The sequence below is a fragment of the Ovis canadensis genome, chromosome 20 (genome assembly GCF_042477335.2).
Source record: "Ovis canadensis isolate MfBH-ARS-UI-01 breed Bighorn chromosome 20, ARS-UI_OviCan_v2, whole genome shotgun sequence".
Lineage (NCBI taxonomy): Eukaryota > Metazoa > Chordata > Mammalia > Artiodactyla > Bovidae > Ovis > Ovis canadensis.
Genome location: NC_091264.1, coordinates 45,583,418 through 45,602,390, shown reverse-complemented (window position 1 = coordinate 45,602,390; position 18,973 = coordinate 45,583,418). Strand labels below are relative to the sequence as shown.

At 48.7% G+C, this 18,973-nt stretch overlaps 10 non-coding genes across 10 annotated transcripts; 4 read left to right on the top strand and 6 right to left on the bottom strand.

Annotated features, from left to right (window-relative positions):
• Nucleotides 1–1,775: 1,775 nt before the first annotated feature.
• On the top strand, nucleotides 1,776–1,847 carry TRNAM-CAU (transfer RNA methionine (anticodon CAU)). Its single transcript has one exon. It is a non-coding gene; the product is annotated as a tRNA-Met (tRNA).
• A 527-nt stretch (nucleotides 1,848–2,374) lies between these two features.
• Nucleotides 2,375–2,456, top strand: TRNAS-GCU (transfer RNA serine (anticodon GCU)). Its single transcript has one exon. It is a non-coding gene; the product is annotated as a tRNA-Ser (tRNA).
• Nucleotides 2,457–3,020: 564 nt separating this feature from the next.
• TRNAS-GCU (transfer RNA serine (anticodon GCU)) lies at nucleotides 3,021–3,102 on the top strand. Its single transcript has one exon. It is a non-coding gene; the product is annotated as a tRNA-Ser (tRNA).
• A 2,176-nt stretch (nucleotides 3,103–5,278) lies between these two features.
• Nucleotides 5,279–5,360, bottom strand: TRNAS-GCU (transfer RNA serine (anticodon GCU)). The gene has a single exon. It is a non-coding gene; the product is annotated as a tRNA-Ser (tRNA).
• A 564-nt stretch (nucleotides 5,361–5,924) lies between these two features.
• Nucleotides 5,925–6,006, bottom strand: TRNAS-GCU (transfer RNA serine (anticodon GCU)). The gene has a single exon. It is a non-coding gene; the product is annotated as a tRNA-Ser (tRNA).
• A 527-nt stretch (nucleotides 6,007–6,533) lies between these two features.
• On the bottom strand, nucleotides 6,534–6,605 carry TRNAM-CAU (transfer RNA methionine (anticodon CAU)). Its single transcript has one exon. It is a non-coding gene; the product is annotated as a tRNA-Met (tRNA).
• Nucleotides 6,606–9,979: 3,374 nt separating this feature from the next.
• TRNAI-AAU (transfer RNA isoleucine (anticodon AAU)) lies at nucleotides 9,980–10,053 on the bottom strand. Its single transcript has one exon. It is a non-coding gene; the product is annotated as a tRNA-Ile (tRNA).
• Nucleotides 10,054–10,584: 531 nt separating this feature from the next.
• Nucleotides 10,585–10,657, bottom strand: TRNAV-CAC (transfer RNA valine (anticodon CAC)). The gene has a single exon. It is a non-coding gene; the product is annotated as a tRNA-Val (tRNA).
• Nucleotides 10,658–11,720: 1,063 nt separating this feature from the next.
• Nucleotides 11,721–11,794, top strand: TRNAI-AAU (transfer RNA isoleucine (anticodon AAU)). The gene has a single exon. It is a non-coding gene; the product is annotated as a tRNA-Ile (tRNA).
• A 659-nt stretch (nucleotides 11,795–12,453) lies between these two features.
• TRNAR-ACG (transfer RNA arginine (anticodon ACG)) lies at nucleotides 12,454–12,526 on the bottom strand. Its single transcript has one exon. It is a non-coding gene; the product is annotated as a tRNA-Arg (tRNA).
• Nucleotides 12,527–18,973: the final 6,447 nt, after the last annotated feature.

The window sequence follows — 18,973 nt, the reverse complement described above, 5'->3', positions numbered from 1 at the left end:
GACAATTCAGTATCATGGTCACTTCTCTGATCACTGCGGGGATTCCTTCCCCAGCCTTGTATAGTTTCCCTACCTGTGTGCGCTGACCAGTGTTAAGGTCCATGTGGAGAGCTTCCTGGAGTTTCCTCTTCTCCCGGCTCTCTCCTTTCCGGTGCTCTGTCCTGCCGTCTCCAGCTGTCTTGGTCTCCTGGACTTAATCCGCCCCGACACTTCAACTCAGAGAATTCACCAGCCTCTGCCTGCGCTGGGGCCTGGAAACTCTCTCAAAGCAGTAAAAACTCGGGTGCAATCCTAGATCTCACGTCAGTTCCCAGCAAAATCGCTCACTCATTTCTTTTCTGTCAAAGATTACCATCCTTCTTTGCCTGATGTTTGGTGTCTGGAAAAGTGTTTCAGATCTGTTTTGGTTCTTTCAGGCAGGAGGGTGCGTCTGATTCTTGTGATTTTGTCTTGGCTAGAAACAGGCCTTTTCACTCTTTGGAGGAGGAAGAGGGGGAAGCTGAGGCCTCTTCGGTTTGTGGGTTTCTGCTCTGGGGTTGCAGGCTGCGGGGGAGCAGAGACGGGCAGGTTGGTTAGTGCAGCAGCCTGTCCTAGGGGCAGTTGGCATCGCCTTTCCGGGAAACATGGGGCCTCCTGCTGCTTGTGGCAAGCAGTGTGTGCAGATATTGGGCCCCGGCTCCAGGTTCCAGCTTGGGTCAACCTATCTGGAGGGTTCAGGCTACAGGCCCCAGCGCCAGTCACATGGTCTTCTCCGTTGTACCAGTGTGAGTGTGTCAGTGCGTGTGTGTGCCAGGGCTGGTTGTGGGAGAGGAGGGCTCTGGTGGGAGAGCAGGGCCTGAGTCCAGGAGTGCCGAGAGGCTGACGTCACCAAAACGGGCATTCGGATCTCTGGCGGGCCGGCAGGCTGAAGGTGGGCGCTTTCTGATGAGCGGGCGGGAGCCTTGGAAGATGGGCGATCCGCACACGCTTTCCTCACCGCCGCCTGGCTGTCACCCGCGGGACATCGGAACACCTACCTGCTGCACCAGTGCCTCCCCGCTGGGTCAATTCCGGCCGTCCTCCTTGGTGGCCGGGTGATGATTGCCACTTGGCAGAGCTTCAGAGGCTGGGACTGGATGAACCAGTGGGACCCGCCCAGCACCTGAGTCCACCCGAGCCACCCCTCTCAGTCCCTTGATACCTCTAGTCCCCTTTCTTTCTCTCTCTCTCTCTTCCTCGTTCTCCTTTCCTTTAGGTTATTACATCTTCGTGGGACCCTTTCCCCAACACTTTATTAAAGGATATTTTAAAATGTAAAGAGCTTACGTGTAAATTGAGCTGGATGAACTTAACCGAGGTATACTACTCCCACGTGACCACCGCCCAGCTCGAGGTTCAGGACATGCCAGTTAGTCCAGAAAATCGCCTTATGCCCCCTTGCCAGTCAATATTGCCTCCTGCAAGCTCATCGCTGTCTGATTTCTAGCGCCGGGTAATGTGCCTGCTCTTGAATTTCGTAGAAGTGGAGTCATATAGCATATCCTATGGTAAGACTTCTTTTCTTTCTTTCTTTCTTTCTTTTTTTTTCTTTTTTCTTTTTTTCTTGCCTAGGGCAATAGTTCTGAAAGTGATTTGAGTCTTTACACGTACAATAAGTTGTAGAAGTTTGATCTTATTGCTGGGAGGTTTACTCTTCCGATTTTATAAACCAACCAAACTTTATCTGTACAAGGAAATGGGACGTTGCTCATGATACTCATAGTAGGGAATAAAGCAGCCTAGTCAGGCCATCTGTCAGCAGAGTGGCGCAGCGGGAGCGTGCTGGGCCCATAACCCAGAGGTCGATGGATCGAAACCATCCTCTGCTAGGCTTTCTTTTCGTGACACCCATCCGGTTCCTTTCTCGAGCATCACAGGCACAACACAGCTCGTCAGCTTACAGATGCACCGTCTCCTTTCACCACTCCTAGAACCGTTGCCACCGCCTTCCTAATCTTTATAAAACAACAAGCGTTTTCCTTTCCCGTCCTTTTCCTTTCTTTCTTTCTCCCCCACCCTTTTGTCCTAGTCGAGGGCCCTGGGACCGGGCTGGGGGGAGGGGGTGAGGGTGTAATAGCAAAATCGGCCCTCCTCACTCATTTCCAAAGAGAGGCAAGCCCTTCTTACTTCGGAATAGTTGACAAGTTTACCGTCCATTTCCAATGGATCAGCACTACTTCTTCCAGGGCATAAAATACCCACTTGACGCCAGTTAGGGTTTTATATCTTCTTTACACTCGAAAGAAAAAACTTTTCTTGTCTGTTTGTTTGTTTTTCTTGATTTCTGCCCACGGACTGGTCCGCGAGTCTCCTACTGTCTGCCCCTTATCTTTTCACGACTATTCCTGTGTTGTGCGACGAGGTGGCCGAGTGGTTAAGGCGATGGACTGCTAATCCATTGTGCTCTGCACGCGTGGGTTCGAATCCCATCCTCGTCGTCTGGTTGAGTTTATGGCCTTCTGCTGTGGCTCAGCTGGTGAAGAAACCACCATCCTCACTGCGGGAGACTTGGGTTCAATCCCTGTGTGGGGAAGATGTCTACGCCTCTCTTTTCACTCCTATAGGTCAAGTAAACGGGAATTTTTTTTTTTTTTAAATCCTTCTCGAAGGCAATACACGTTGCTATTACTTATGAAGGCTCCAATCGCATGCACTTTGTGGGAAAAACAGAAGGAAAAGGGTTAAGTTCGAAAACGCAGGAGAATCAGATTACAGAAAATAGAGAAAACTTCGCTCTGTGACTGTGAGGCAATGTGAGTACTGAAGAAGAATGAGAATTAAAGCTGGAGACACAGCAGGTTAAAAGACTATCGAAGTGTGAAAGGTGCCCCAAGGAAGGAGTAAAGAATCAGTTCTTTGTGCAAATTCTCTGAAAAAAGACTGCAGTTTGAAGAATGGTACTGGGCACAGACATGGAACTATAAGGCTTTCCAAACAGTAATATTTTTAAAAAGTTTTCAGAAGTTGCAATTCCTTGTGAGACGAGGTGGCCGAGTGGTTAAGGCGAGGTGGCCGAGTGGTTAAGGCGATGGACTGCTAATCCATTGTGCTCTGCATGCGTGGGTTCGAATCCCATCCTCGTCGTCTGGTTGAGTTTATGGCCTTCTGCTTTGGCTCAGCTGGTGAAGAAACCACCACCCTACTGCGGGAGCCTAGGGTTCAGTCCATGTGTGGGGAAGGTGTCCACTCCAGTGTTTGGCCCTGAGAATTCCATGGACTACAGTCCACCTGTTCACAAAGAGTGGGACAGGACTGAGTGACTTTCACTTCTACATGAGTTACTAAATTTAGATCAAGTTAGCTTGAATGTTTTGTAAATCCTCCTTGAAACCAATGCATGTTGCTATTACTTATAAAGACACCAGTCTCATGCACTTTATGGGAAGAATGAGCAAAGGATTTAAGTTTGAAAGGCAGGAAATAAATGAAATGAATATAGTAAAATAAACAGGTTTCTGCATCATAATTCAACTGGCAAATTCAAGGAGGAAAACACACAGAAATCTTAGGAAAGTTTTCATTGTTTGTACAATACTGTTTACTGAGTCCTTACACTATGACAAGAAAGTAAAAATTCCTTGAAACAGCAAGTGGCATAAATAATGAGAAAAAATTTTTTTAATAAAATGGAAAAATAAAATCTGACGAAGTTGGGACTGGGAGGATGGTGGGGGGTGCGGGGGGAGTGGAAGGGTGAGGTGAGGTGTGGAGAGACCTGCTCTCCTTTGCTTATTGCTTTGAAGATGTTCTTATTTGGAAGCCCACTAAACTAACATACTTCAACTTGTTTTTTCAGGTTACCTTATGTGGATTACAACAAACAGTGGAAAATTCTTCAAGAGGTGGGAATACCAGACCCCCTACCTGCCTTCTGAGAAATCTGTATGCAGGTCAAAAAGCAAAAGTTAGAACTGGACAAGGAACAAGAGAATGGTTCCAAATCGGGAAAGGAGTACGTCAAGGCTGTATATTGTCACCCTGCTTATTTAACTTATATGCAGAGTACGTCATGAGAAATGCTGGGCTGCATGAAGCACAAGCTGGAATCAAGATTGCTGGCAGAAATATCAGTAACCTCAGATATGCAGATGACACCATCTTAATGGCAGAAAGTGAAGAAGAACTAAAGAGCCTCTGGATGAAAGTGAAAGAGGAGAGTGAAAAAGTTGGCTTAAAGCTCAACATTCAGAAAACTAAGATCATGGCATCCAATCCCATCACTTCATGGCAAATAGATGTGGAAACAGTGAGACTTTTTTAGGGGGGAGGAGCTCCAAAATCACTGCAGATGGTGACTGCAGCCATGAAATTAAAAGATGCTTGCTCCTTGGAAGAAAGTTATGACCAACCTAGACAGCACATTAAAAAGCAGAGACATTACTTTGCCAACAAATGTCCGTCTAGTCAAAGCTATGGTTTTTCCAGTGGTCATGTATGGATGAGAGAGTTGGACTATAAAGCAAGCTGTGTGTCAAAGAATTAATACTTTTGAACTGTGGTGTTAGAGAAGACTCTTGAGAGTCCCTTGGATTGCAAGGGGGTCCAACCAGTCCATCTAAAGGAAACCAGTCCTCAATATTCATTTGAAGGACTTATGCTGAAGCTGAAACTCCAATACTTTGGCCACTTGATGTGAATAACTGACTCCTTGGAAAAGACCCTGATGCTGGGAAAGATTGAAGGCTGGAGGAGAAGGGGAGGACAGAGGATGAGGTGGTTCAATGGCATCACTGACTCAATGGACATTACTGACTCAGGGAGTTGGTGATGGACACGGAGGACTGGCATCCTGCAGTCCATGGGGTCGCAAACAGTCAGACATGACTGAGCGACTCAACTGTACTGAACTGACCCTCTAAATTGTTCAGAGGAGGGAATAGCTGGGTTCTGACCAAAACTTTGGATCTCTTGACTCTGCAATTTGCGCCACAACATGATAGATATAAGCCGTATATCACGCCCTAAGAGAGAGCAATAGAGCACTCAGTCAGGTACGGAAGAGCACTGAACTAAGATCCAAAGTGCGTGGAGAATGAAAAGATGTGAAACGAAGGCAGAAGTTGAGAACTAGAGTGTCACCAATGAGGAAAGAGGTTATAGAAAAAAGAGAAAATTGCCACAGTGTGAATACGAGAGTATCCAGGATCGAAATGAAACTGCAAGAACAAAGAAAGCAAGAGGTAGAATGAGGTGAAACAGAAAATTGTATACAGTTCTTCTATCAAGATCAAGAGCAAAATTCACATTTGCCCTCTACATCCGACGAGGGTGGGATTCGAACCCACGCGTGCAGAGCACAATGGATTAGCAGTCCATCGCCTTAACCACTCGGCCACCTCGCCTTAACCACTCGGCCACCTCGTCTCACAAGGAATTGCAACTTCTGAAAACTTTTTAAAAATATTACTGTTTGGAAAGCCTTATAGTTCCATGTCTGTGCCCAGTACCATTCTTCAAACTGCAGTCTTTTTTCAGAGAATTTGCACAAAGAACTGATTCTTTACTCCTTCCTTGGGGCACCTTTCACACTTCGATAGTCTTTTAACCTGCTGTGTCTCCAGCTTTAATTCTCATTCTTCTTCAGTACTCACATTGCCTCACAGTCACAGAGCGAAGTTTTCTCTATTTTCTGTAATCTGATTCTCCTGCGTTTTCGAACTTAACCCTTTTCCTTCTGTTTTTCCCACAAAGTGCATGCGATTGGAGCCTTCATAAGTAATAGCAACGTGTATTGCCTTCGAGAAGGATTTAAAAAAAAAAAAAATTCCCGTTTACTTGACCTATAGGAGTGAAAAGAGAGGCGTAGACATCTTCCCCACACAGGGATTGAACCCAAGTCTCCCGCAGTGAGGATGGTGGTTTCTTCACCAGCTGAGCCACAGCAGAAGGCCATAAACTCAACCAGACGACGAGGATGGGATTCGAACCCACGCGTGCAGAGCACAATGGATTAGCAGTCCATCGCCTTAACCACTCGGCCACCTCGTCGCACAACACAGGAATAGTCGTGAAAAGATAAGGGGCAGACAGTAGGAGACTCGCGGACCAGTCCGTGGGCAGAAATCAAGAAAAACAAACAAACAGACAAGAAAAGTTTTTTCTTTCGAGTGTAAAGAAGATATAAAACCCTAACTGGCGTCAAGTGGGTATTTTATGCCCTGGAAGAAGTAGTGCTGATCCATTGGAAATGGACGGTAAACTTGTCAACTATTCCGAAGTAAGAAGGGCTTGCCTCTCTTTGGAAATGAGTGAGGAGGGCCGATTTTGCTATTACACCCTCACCCCCTCCCCCCAGCCCGGTCCCAGGGCCCTCGACTAGGACAAAAGGGTGGGGGAGAAAGAAAGAAAGGAAAAGGACGGGAAAGGAAAACGCTTGTTGTTTTATAAAGATTAGGAAGGCGGTGGCAACGGTTCTAGGAGTGGTGAAAGGAGACGGTGCATCTGTAAGCTGACGAGCTGTGTTGTGCCTGTGATGCTCGAGAAAGGAACCGGATGGGTGTCACGAAAAGAAAGCCTAGCAGAGGATGGTTTCGATCCATCGACCTCTGGGTTATGGGCCCAGCACGCTCCCGCTGCGCCACTCTGCTGACAGATGGCCTGACTAGGCTGCTTTATTCCCTACTATGAGTATCATGAGCAACGTCCCATTTCCTTGTACAGATAAAGTTTGGTTGGTTTATAAAATCGGAAGAGTAAACCTCCCAGCAATAAGATCAAACTTCTACAACTTATTGTACGTGTAAAGACTCAAATCACTTTCAGAACTATTGCCCTAGGCAAGAAAAAAAGAAAAAAGAAAAAAAAAGAAAGAAAGAAAGAAAGAAAAGAAGTCTTACCATAGGATATGCTATATGACTCCACTTCTACGAAATTCAAGAGCAGGCACATTACCCGGCGCTAGAAATCAGACAGCGATGAGCTTGCAGGAGGCAATATTGACTGGCAAGGGGGCATAAGGCGATTTTCTGGACTAACTGGCATGTCCTGAACCTCGAGCTGGGCGGTGGTCACGTGGGAGTAGTATACCTCGGTTAAGTTCATCCAGCTCAATTTACACGTAAGCTCTTTACATTTTAAAATATCCTTTAATAAAGTGTTGGGGAAAGGGTCCCACGAAGATGTAATAACCTAAAGGAAAGGAGAACGAGGAAGAGAGAGAGAGAGAAAGAAAGGGGACTAGAGGTATCAAGGGACTGAGAGGGGTGGCTCGGGTGGACTCAGGTGCTGGGCGGGTCCCACTGGTTCATCCAGTCCCAGCCTCTGAAGCTCTGCCAAGTGGCAATCATCACCCGGCCACCAAGGAGGACGGCCGGAATTGACCCAGCGGGGAGGCACTGGTGCAGCAGGTAGGTGTTCCGATGTCCCGCGGGTGACAGCCAGGCGGCGGTGAGGAAAGCGTGTGCGGATCGCCCATCTTCCAAGGCTCCCGCCCGCTCATCAGAAAGCGCCCACCTTCAGCCTGCCGGCCCGCCAGAGATCCGAATGCCCGTTTTGGTGACGTCAGCCTCTCGGCACTCCTGGACTCAGGCCCTGCTCTCCCACCAGAGCCCTCCTCTCCCACAACCAGCCCTGGCACACACACGCACTGACACACTCACACTGGTACAACGGAGAAGACCATGTGACTGGCGCTGGGGCCTGTAGCCTGAACCCTCCAGATAGGTTGACCCAAGCTGGAACCTGGAGCCGGGGCCCAATATCTGCACACACTGCTTGCCACAAGCAGCAGGAGGCCCCATGTTTCCCGGAAAGGCGATGCCAACTGCCCCTAGGACAGGCTGCTGCACTAACCAACCTGCCCGTCTCTGCTCCCCCGCAGCCTGCAACCCCAGAGCAGAAACCCACAAACCGAAGAGGCCTCAGCTTCCCCCTCTTCCTCCTCCAAAGAGTGAAAAGGCCTGTTTCTAGCCAAGACAAAATCACAAGAATCAGACGCACCCTCCTGCCTGAAAGAACCAAAACAGATCTGAAACACTTTTCCAGACACCAAACATCAGGCAAAGAAGGATGGTAATCTTTGACAGAAAAGAAATGAGTGAGCGATTTTGCTGGGAACTGACGTGAGATCTAGGATTGCACCCGAGTTTTTACTGCTTTGAGAGAGTTTCCAGGCCCCAGCGCAGGCAGAGGCTGGTGAATTCTCTGAGTTGAAGTGTCGGGGCGGATTAAGTCCAGGAGACCAAGACAGCTGGAGACGGCAGGACAGAGCACCGGAAAGGAGAGAGCCGGGAGAAGAGGAAACTCCAGGAAGCTCTCCACATGGACCTTAACACTGGTCAGCGCACACAGGTAGGGAAACTATACAAGGCTGGGGAAGGAATCCCCGCAGTGATCAGAGAAGTGACCATGATACTGAATTGTCCTTGGAAGTCAGAAGCAGTCATGGGTAATGCACGGCTGTCAACTGATGACAAGAGTCCAGATTTCATTCCTGGCCTCAAAAAAAAAAAAAAAAAAAAAAAGTCAGTCTTGTGGTCTTGTGTTTCTTGTTCAAGGTGGTCAAAGTGCTGCAGACACGTAGGGAGAGGAAGTATCCCGAATCAGTCCACCACCTTGCGCGGTCTCTCCTGACAAGGCAGTCTTGGCTGTCAGTTCATCTTAAAGGGTCTTCAGAGACATGGAAAGAACCACCTTTTAAGAATGCCTCCTTACTTTGTATCTCTTGAGGATTTGAGAAAGGGCGTTGATTGAGCCACTACTTTGGAAAGACAATTTAAAATCGAATACACTTTTGACAAAAGGTTGCCAGGAATCTTTTCCCCTGCCCCGGCCTCCACCTCCCACCAAATTTTTCCTGTTAGGCCACCCTCTGACCCTGCCCAGCTCTCTGTCCTCATCCATTGGTCCCGGAGGAAAGAGAACCCTGCCTGCCTGGAAAAATGTTGGGCTTGTGCTAAGTGGAGAGCTAAACTGGATAACGAGTGGATAAAAGGTATGTGAGGGTGGTGGGTTTGGAACACGTTAGAGGACTCTAACTGTCTCCTTACCTGTCTCCTGGGAAACCCGTATACGGGTCAAGAAGCAACAGTTAGAACCGGACGTGGAACAACGGACTGGTTCAAAACTGGGAAAGGCATAGGACAAAGCTGTATGTATATCGGCACCCTGCTTATTAGATTTCTATGCAGGGTACATCCTGTGAAAGGCCCAGCTGGATGAATCACGAGCTGGAATCAAGATTGCCAGGAGAACTATCAACAACCTCAGATGCGCAGATGATACCACTCCGATGGCAGAAGGCGAAGAGGAACTGAAGAGCCTCTTGATGAGGGTGAAAGCGGAGAGTGAAAAAGCTGGCTTAAACCTCAACATTCAGAAAACCAAGATCATGGCATCCGGTCCCATCACTTCATGGCAAACAGAAGGAGAAAACTCCAAAATCAATGCGGACGGTGACTGCAGCCACGAGATTAAAAGACGCTTGCTCCTTGGAAGAAAAGCTATGACCAACCTAGACGGCGTATTAAAAAGCGGAGACGTAACTTTGCCGACAAAGGCCCGTACAGTCAAAGCTATGGTTTTTCCAGTAGTCACGTACGAATGTGAGAGCTGGACCATAAAGAAGGCTGAGCGCGAAAGAATTCATGCTTTCGAAGTGTGGCGCTGGAGAAGACTCTCGAGAGTCCCTTGGACTGCAAGGAGATCAAAGCAGTCAATCCTAAAGGAAACCCACCCCGAGTATTCATTGCAAGGACGGTCGCTGAAGCTGGAGCTCCAACACTTTGGCCACCCCATGCGAAGAGCCAGTTCACTGGAAAAGACCCTGATCCTGGGAAAGATGGAAGGCAAAAGGAGAAGGCCTCGGCAGAGGACGACGTGGTTAGACAGCACCCTCCAGGAGACAGCCTGGCGTCCCGACGGAACAGGCACAACCGCCCAAGGGGACTCTACGCAGGTTAAGAGGCAAGTTTCCTCGGAAAACAGCGGGCAGCCTCCTGGAGGCGCTGACCAAAGAGAACAGTGGCCCGTACGGGGATCGAACCCGCGACCTTGGCGTTATTAGCACCACGCTCTAACCAACTGAGCTAACCGGCCCCTGACTGCGCAAGTCCTCTTCTCCTCTTCCTTTCCTCTTACGGCCCCCGCCTCCCCCTCCAAAATGTCAAGCTCCAACTGACTCTTAACTGTTGCTTCTCTTAAGAGAGTTTCGTCATTGTCGTTGCCTTCCATCCTTAGTCAAAAGAATGAGACGCTTTCTCGGAGAAGAAAACCAAAGGAAAAGAAGGCACAATTGGGTTTCGGTCGTATTCCTCGACGTGAACGAGGAAACCGAAGTTTTTCGGGGGAAGCTGCGGCCTACGGCCCGGGGAATCCATGGAAGAATTTGCTGTTTGTGTAAAAGGCTCGCAGAAAGCGCCTTAAGCTGGGCAGAGTGCAGGCTCTGCCGTACGAGATGGAATACGGTGCCCGGAGACTATGCCGATAGGTCGGATCGTCGGTAGTTCCCCCAGGTCTACGGGTGAGATTCGGTGGGAGTTCAGAAGCCTCCTCATCTACCGAGTTTCTCGGAAGTTTCCTGAGAGGTTCCGGAGAACGGTTCAAAATGCAAACTCCGAAGAGAAACGCTGTTTCCGCCCGGTTTCGAACCGGGGACCTTTCGCGTGTGAGGCGAACGTGATAACCACTACACTACGGAAACTTGCTTTCTCCGCTCCTTGGTCATGTTTTTTCACCCCCTGATGGTGTCCGAGCGAAAAAGGAGACTCCCGGCTAGCCCAAGCTGGCCACACCGAATCGGTTTTCTCTTTCAGGAAATGGTCGACGTTAGTGCGCCCTCCTATCACGACCAACAATGCTACAGTCAGCGAGTCACACTAAGCAAATACTGCCTCTAAGCGCAGAATTCCTTGCCAAAGGCAGAGCAGACGTGTTAGGCAGCGTCCGGGTACAGTAGATGTCGGAAATCGGCTCGATTTTGTCTTGTGTGGGTTTGTGTGACCTTAGGAAGTTCTGGGATCACCATCTCTTGAGTGCCAGAAAAGGACTGCAATGACTGAAGATGATTCAATGATCCTGGTTGAAAAGTAAGCGCGATTCTGTGCCCTTGAACTCTAGCAGCTGCCCATCCTGTGACGGGCAGTGTTTGGCTGATAGAAACCGAGGGGCGGAGAGGGGCAAATGCCCACTGATCTGCCAGGCAGTCCTTCCTTACTCGTCCCCTCTGACCTCAATTCTGTGCCAGTAGAGCACAAATCAACCAGAGTCAGACTAGAATTGCTGTGGTCGGTAACATCCTCAAGGCACTAACACTGCTGTTGTAGATGTCATCAGTAACATCCAAAGTCAGTTTGTTTCTCCGGGGCAAGCTGAGCTAACGAATCTCCGAGCGATGGACTACCAGGGCAGCGAATGGTAAACCGGAAACATCCTGAATCCTGAAATGTCAAGAGTCGGTGACCAGTCCCAGATTCTTTGGTCTTCCGCTTAAAACAAACAAACAGACAAGACAGACAGACAGACAGACAACAACAACAAAACACCGCCAACTGAAAGACCAGGAGGGAGTGGACGTGAGGCTCGTCTCCTGCTCCCTCGCTTGGCGCCCTTTGGTCCAAAGGGCTGCTGTCCGAGTTTGGCTTTGTGTGCAGAGGTCACAAGCAGATGTTTGTTGCGTTACACGTGGAACAGCTCTCTGAGGACCACGAAAAAGAAGCGTAACCGCGGCAAGCAGAGACCTTAAGCGGTGGGGCAAGACGTGTCAGGGCCGGTTAGCTCAGTTGGTTAGAGCGTGGTGCTAATAACGCCAAGGTCGCGGGTTCGATCCCCGTACGGGCCAAGGAGCCTTTTGCGCCTTACCACTCAAGGTGTTAACCGTTTGAACCCTGGACTTGTATGTAACTTGGGTTGCTTAGGGAAAAAAAAAAAAATCAGCGTGTTACTCCTCCCTCTTGGAACTGTCCTACCAGCGCTCTTTTGGAAGTCCGGGTGCAGGCCATCTCCGATATCTGGTGCGAAACACCCTGGGCTTTCTTGGATTTAACATTTCCTCAGTCAAAGCCACTCGTCTTTCTGTTAGGAAGGGGGAAGCGGGTGGCGAAGGGGAACCCAGTGGGAATAAGTGAAGGGGAACCCAGTGCGAATAAGTGGTGAAGACACTTGCCGAGCCTTTTTCTTTCCTACTTTCTCTCTCTTTCTTGTTCCTCGTCCTCCTGTTTTCTTAAAGCCTCTTTGATGTGAAACTCAGTTCAGCTGTCCCTATGTGGTCCTTTCTCCGTATTTGCTGTGGGAGATCGAAACCAGAAAATGCTTGATTGTGGATGTTCCAGTGATCGCCTTTGAAGGGTCCTTCGGACTGCGACAAGAGGTAGGATGGCCCCACGGGGTAACAAGAAGTAAGGTTGAGGGAGCTTTTCGGAGCGCTTGTGAGGCGCCAAAGCTTGGAGAGTTTGGGTGCGGTTCAAGTAAGTGCAGGAAGATCAGTCGTCAAAAGGGTTTCGAGCCAGCCAGGAGTCGAACCTAGAATCTTCTGATCCGTAGTCAGACGCGTTATCCATTGCGCCACTGGCCCCCCGCGACGAGAGGGCTTAAGCACGTCTATTTCAATGAGGCCTCCGAAGCCGCTGGTGCTGCTGCTGCTGCTGCTGCTGCTGCTGCTGCTGCTGCTGCTGCTGCTCCTGCTGCTCCTGCTGCTCCTGCTGCTGCTGCTGCTCCTGCTGCTGCTGCTGCTGCTGCTGCGTCGCTTCAGTCGTGTCCGACTCTGTGCGACCCCATGGACGGTAGCCCACCAGGCTCCCCCGTCCCTGGGATTCTCCAGGCAAGAACACTGGAGTGGATTGCCATTTCTTTCTCCGTGGTTCTGCTAGGAAGATAGAAATAACCCCGACACTGACGACTCCCACCGATTCACTTCATTTAGGGTTAGTGTACGTACCACAACGTCGTTTCCCATGTCTACATTTTGGATTGCAAGCAAATCTAACCCTTAGGACTTTCCATACATGATAGAAAGAAGTCACTCCTTGAAAGCAAGTTTTCTGCTGTGAGTACTCTTGGTTAATTTCTGCTATCTGTTAATCTGGCGTGCTTCCACCTCCTTCATCTATTCTATACTTCTTTGGGGCCCTGATGATGTGTCTGCGGATGGTCACTGACTGCCCTGTGTGCTCTTTAACTAAGTGTTATAAAATAAAATACACTTATTTGGTTTGGAAGTGCATTTGGCCCTAAGAATCACATTCTTCTCCTCTTACTGTTAAGAGTAGTTAATACTCCCTGAGAGGGAGAATCATGGCCAAATTCTATGATAAATCATGCATCGGATAAAAGCATGCAGAAGTCAATGGTAAAGGCAAAAAGAGGCAAGAAGGCAGGAAAGGTATACTCAAAGGTGCAGAAATCACATTAGGTGAGGGAACACGCAGATCGGGTCCTGCCACAACCGACAGACGACGAGGGGCCCGCCTGGCCTCTAGCACCAGGAGATCAGGTACTGCTGAAAACCCTGAGTCCCCGCCCACTACAGCCTCGCTGGATGGGACCCCATACTGTAATCCTCACCACTCCTACAGCAGCCAAACTCCTGGGACACGAGCCCTGGTACCACCTGACCCGACTCAAACGAGCTCCCCTGGGTCTCCCAGAGACAGGGGTGGCCCTGGCCCCGACCCCTTCTCCCGATCACTCTTACCGCTCCACCCTCATGGGGCCGACCAAACTGACCATTACCCGAACCCCTCTGTCGCCGATTCCTGAGTGACTGAGAAACCACCGTCCAAATCTTTTATTAAGAGGAGAGGGAGGAAGACCTTAGGGAGAGCAACAGAGGGAGAGGACAGAAGGAGTAAGACAGAGAGGAGGAGACGCAGAAAAAGGAAGGAAGACGAGGGACGGAAAGAACCAGGGGGAATGGAACCAGAGAAGGAAAGAGGAGAAAGTCAGAGAAAGCAAAAGAAAGTCAGAGAAAGGAAAGAGAAGAGTTGAAGAGCGAAAAGGAGAGGAAGCAAAAGAAAGTAGGAGAGAGAGAAATAGAGTGGCAGAGAGAGTGAGGGAAGGAAGGAAGAGAAAGACTGAAACTGAAAGAGTGAGAGAAAAGAGAGACAGAATCAAAGGAAAAGAGAGAGAGAGAGACGAAGGCAGAAACTGCCAGGAAGGAAGGCAAAAGGCGAGAGAGAGAGAGAGAGAGAGAGAGAGAGAGAGAGAGAGAGGCTCAGCAGGGCTGGTTCGAATCCTGGTTCCAGAGCTTCCAGAGCTCCCCTTGGCTGACAACTTTGCTATCTTCCCTAGTGGGACCGATCATCATTCTCCTACTGCTCCTGACTTTCGGGCCCTGTATCCTAGGTAGGCTTTTGGCCTTCATCAAACAACGGCTCAACACGATCCAGCTGATGGTGATGCGACAGCAGTACCAAGGGCTTCCAACAAGCACTCCGTGGCAAGATTAACGGCAGACGCCCCCTGTCATCCCGGCCGTACCCTACCCCTCGTCGCCCCCATTCAGCAGGAAGTAGCCAGAGAGAGTCGGTGCCCCTTGTCCTATATCAAAAAGGCCGGGATGAAAGGTCAGGGCAAGGTCGGGATGAAAGGTCAGGGCAAGGTCAGGCGTGTTGAGGCATGCCTGGACATGCCCGGGCATGTCGAGACATGTCCCGGCAGAGTGCTGCAGACACGCCCTGGAGATGGGCCGGCAACCAAGCCGACCAATCAGGAGTCGACACGAAGCCCTCGCCATCCAATCAGGAGCTGACACGGAGCCCTTGGACACCAATCACCGCTGAGCCCGCGTTTTCTTCCTTATATGGGAGCCCCGGCCCGGGCTATAAAACCTTTCCCCACCCCTCACACCTCGCAGACTCCCTTTGCTTCGCAGACCCCCCCCCCTCGCGTCCTTGCTTACCCGCCCCCGGGAGTTCTGCCCGAGAGTGACCGCCCAATTAAAAAAAAAAAAAAAAAAGAAATCACATTAGGCAGAGACTGCTGGAATTCAGGAAATGACTTAATACCACATAAAATTTAAACAGACAGACATGCTCTCTTTAGACACTGTGGTTATATGTTTCTTCTGGTTTTCAAGGTGGGCGTAAGGAACACCTCAAAATATACAACTGCCTTGAGAGAAGGATTCTGGATGTTGAGAGAGACAGGGCATAGTAATGTTCTTGATGGCACAAACTTGGAATCCAGAATGCAACGCTTTCTGACCCCAGCATTGCCATCTGTTGCCTAACTGGCCTTTGCAATAAAAGACCCAGTGTGCAGAAGCTGACAGGAATGTGAAGATTTAGGCAGAAAGCTTTGGGGAAGTTTTATCTGAAGGAGTGATGATGGAGGGCAAGTTTCGAGGTTGAGGAGATAGTAACTAGGAACAGAGGTGGAACAGATAATATATTCACAAATCTCTGGGACGTAAGAGGACAGGGTGGTGGGGAGAGAGGGGGGCAGTGAAGTGTGAAATGAAGCTGGAGACATAGGAGAGGCCATGGAGAAGATTTGAGGCCATAAGCTTAAGGGTCATGTCGTAAAATAGGTCTCAGATGTTCAGGTGGCAGGCGACCCTTTCAGAAACACCGCTTCCTGCCTTTCATCCATTTGTCCTCTCAAAGTTCACAGAATCCGAGATCTAGTCTGATCTAATCTGAGTAAAAGTCAGCTAAAATTGCCCCAAATATTGGCGAAAACTCCCAGGCATTCAAACCATGCAGCCCCCTTTAGACCACAGCGGGTAACAGCGGTGGTCCCCGTAGACAGCCCGGCCAACCCGCCCGACTCCCTCAATTGCAGTTTCGGGGATCTGCCACCCCAGGGTGCTGAGCTCCACCGGCGCAGAGGCAATGGGAGTCCAGACATCGAGGTATCACTTCCCTGAACGCGGGAGCCCCCGTTTTGCAGTCTGTACTCAGGTGTCAAGGGAAATAACAAGCAGTCTGTACCCGGGACAGAAGAAAAAGTGTGAATCAAGCCAAACTAAGGACGATAGCCTCATGTGAGTGTCTCTCACTAATTCTGAAGAACGGCTCCAGAGAAACATGGTTTTCAGCAATTTTATACCTTGTCTATTTATATAGATTGGTTATACATATTTATATAGGTTGACTATAGTCTTTGCAGCCAAAGATGGAGAAGCTCTATACAGTCAGCAAAAAACGAGATCGGGAGCTGACTGTGGCTCGGATCGTGAACTCCTTACTGCAATTTTCAGACTTAAGTTGAAGAAAGCAGGGAAAATCACTAGGCCATTCAGGTGTGACCTAAATCAAATCCCTTACAATTATACAATGGAAGTGACAAGTAGATTCAAGGGATTAGAATCTGATAGAGTGCCTGAAGAACTTGGACAGGAGGCAGTGATCGAGACCATCCCCAAGGGGGAAAAAAAAATGCAAAAAGGCAGCATGGTTGTCCGAGGAGGCCTTACCAATGGCTGAGAAAAGAAGAGAAGTGAAAGGCAAAGGAGAAAAAGAAAGATATACCCATTTGAATGCACAGCTCCTAAGAATACTTAGGAGAGGTAAGAAAGCCTTCCTCAGTGATCAATGCAAAGAAATAGAGGAAAACAATAGAATGGGAAAGACTAGAGATCACTTCAAGAAAGTTAGAGATACCAAGGGAGCATTTCATGCAGAGATGGGCACAATAAAAGACAGAAATGTTAGGTATGGACCTAACAGAAGCAGAAGAGATTAAGAAGAGGTGGCAAAAATACACAGAAGAACTATACAAAAAATGGTCTTCACGAGCCAGATAACCACAATGGTGTGATCACTCACCTAGAACCAGACATTCTGGAATGGGAAGTCAAGTGGGGCTTAGGAAGCACCACTATGAACAAAGCCAGTGGAGGTGATGGAATTCCAGTTGAGCTATTTCAAATCCTGAAAGATGATGCTGTGAAAGTGTTGCACCCAATAGGCCAGCAAATGTGGAAATCTCAGCAGAGGCCCCAGGACTGGAAAAGGTCAGTTTTCATTCCAGTCCCAAAGAAAGGCAGTGCCAAAGAATATTCAAACTACCACACAATTGCACTCAATGTAATGCTCAAAATTCTCCAAGCCAGGCTTCAACAGGACGCAAACTGTGAACTTCCAGATGTTGAAGCTGGATTTAGAAAAGGCAGAGGAACCAGAGATCAAATTGTCAACATCCGTTGGATCATCGAAAAAAGCAGGAGAATTCTAGAAAAACCATCTACTTCTGCTTTACTGACTACGCCAAAGCCTTGGACTGTGTGGAGCACAAGAAACCGTGGGAAATTCTTCAAGAGATGGGAATACCAGACCACCTGACCCGCCTCCTGAGAAACTGTGTGCAGGTCAAGAAGCAACAGTTAGAACCAGACATGGAACAACAGAGTAACAGAGTGGTTCCAAATCGGGAAAAGAGTATGTCAAGGCTGTATATTGTCACCCTGCGTGTTTAAGGTCTACGCAGAGTACATCATGCAAAATGCTGGGCTGGATGAAGCACAAGCTGGAATCAAGATTGCCAGGGGAAATATCAATAACCTCAAATATGCAGATGATACCACCCTTATGGCAGAAAGCAAAGAACTAAAGAACCTCTTGATGACAGTGAAAGAGGAGAGTGAAAAAGTTGGCTTAAAGCTCAACATTCCAAAAACTAAGGTCACGGCATCCGGTCCCATCACTTCCTGGGAAATAGATGGGAAACAATGGAAACGGTGAGAGGGGGCTCACTCTCACTGTTTTGAGGGGCTCCAAAATCACTGCAGATGGGTTGCTGACTGCAGCCATGGAATTGAAAGATGCTTGCTCCTTGGAAGAAAAGCTATGAGCAGCGTAGACAGCATATTTAAAAGCAGAGATGTTACTTTGCTGACAAAGGTCCGTCTAGTCAAAGCTATGGTTTTTCCAGTAGTCATGTATGGATGTGAGAGGTGGACTATAATGAAAGCTGGGCACAAAAGAACTGATGCTTTGGAACTGTGGTGTTGGAGAAGATTCTTGAAAGAGAGAGAGTCCCTTGGACTGCAAGAAGTTCCAACCAGTCTATCCTAAAGGAAATCAGTCCTGAACATTCATTGGAAGGACTGATGCTAAAGCTGAAGCTCCAATATTTTGGCCACCTCATGCGAAGAGTTGACTCATTGGAAAAGACTTTGATGCTGGGAGGGATTGGGGTCAGGAGGAAAAGGGGACGACAGAGGATGAGATGGCTGGATGGCATCACCGACTCAATGGATGTGAGTTTGAGTGAACTCCCGGAGTTGGTGATGGACAGGGAGGCCTGGTGTGCTGCGATTCATGGGGTCGCAAAGAGTCGGACACGACTGAGCGACTGAACTGGACTGAACTGAACTGATGTGAAGAACTGACTCACTGGAAAGGAACCTGATGCTGGGTAAGACTGAAGGCAGGAGGCGACAGAGGATGAGGTCACCGACTCAATGGACATGACTTTGGGCAAGCTCCAGGAGTTGGTGATGGACAGCGAAGCCTGGCGTGCCGCAGTTCATGGGGTGGCAAAGAGTTGGACTCGACTGAGCAAGTGAGCTGAACTGATTCCTTGTCAGAACAAAAAACATCAAAAGTGAAATGGCACATTCCTTAAAGGTTTCAAAAAAAAAAAAAAAAAAAAAGAGCAGACCAGCCAGTACACATCACATCAGTCTAGCCCAGGCACCTGGGAAATACTACTAGTATTCACCTCTCAGGGAAAAAGACATTTAAGCTTTACCTTTAAAACAGACTTTTTTTTTTTTTTTTACTTTAATTAGGCACGAACATATGTAAGCCAGAATGACTTTCCCATACCTTAACCTGTGACCATTTCTCTCAGAACCATCAAGCAGAGATAGAGATTTTATTTTCTTGGGCTCCAAAATCACTGTGGATGATGACTGCAGCCGCAAAAATAAAAGACGCTTGCTTCTTGGAAGAAAAGCTATGAGATACCTAGACAGCGGATTAAAAGGCAGAGACAGCATTTTGCCAATGATGATCCCTCTCTCTGGTCAAAGCTATGGTTTTTCAGCAGTCTTTTAGGGACGAGAGAGTGGACC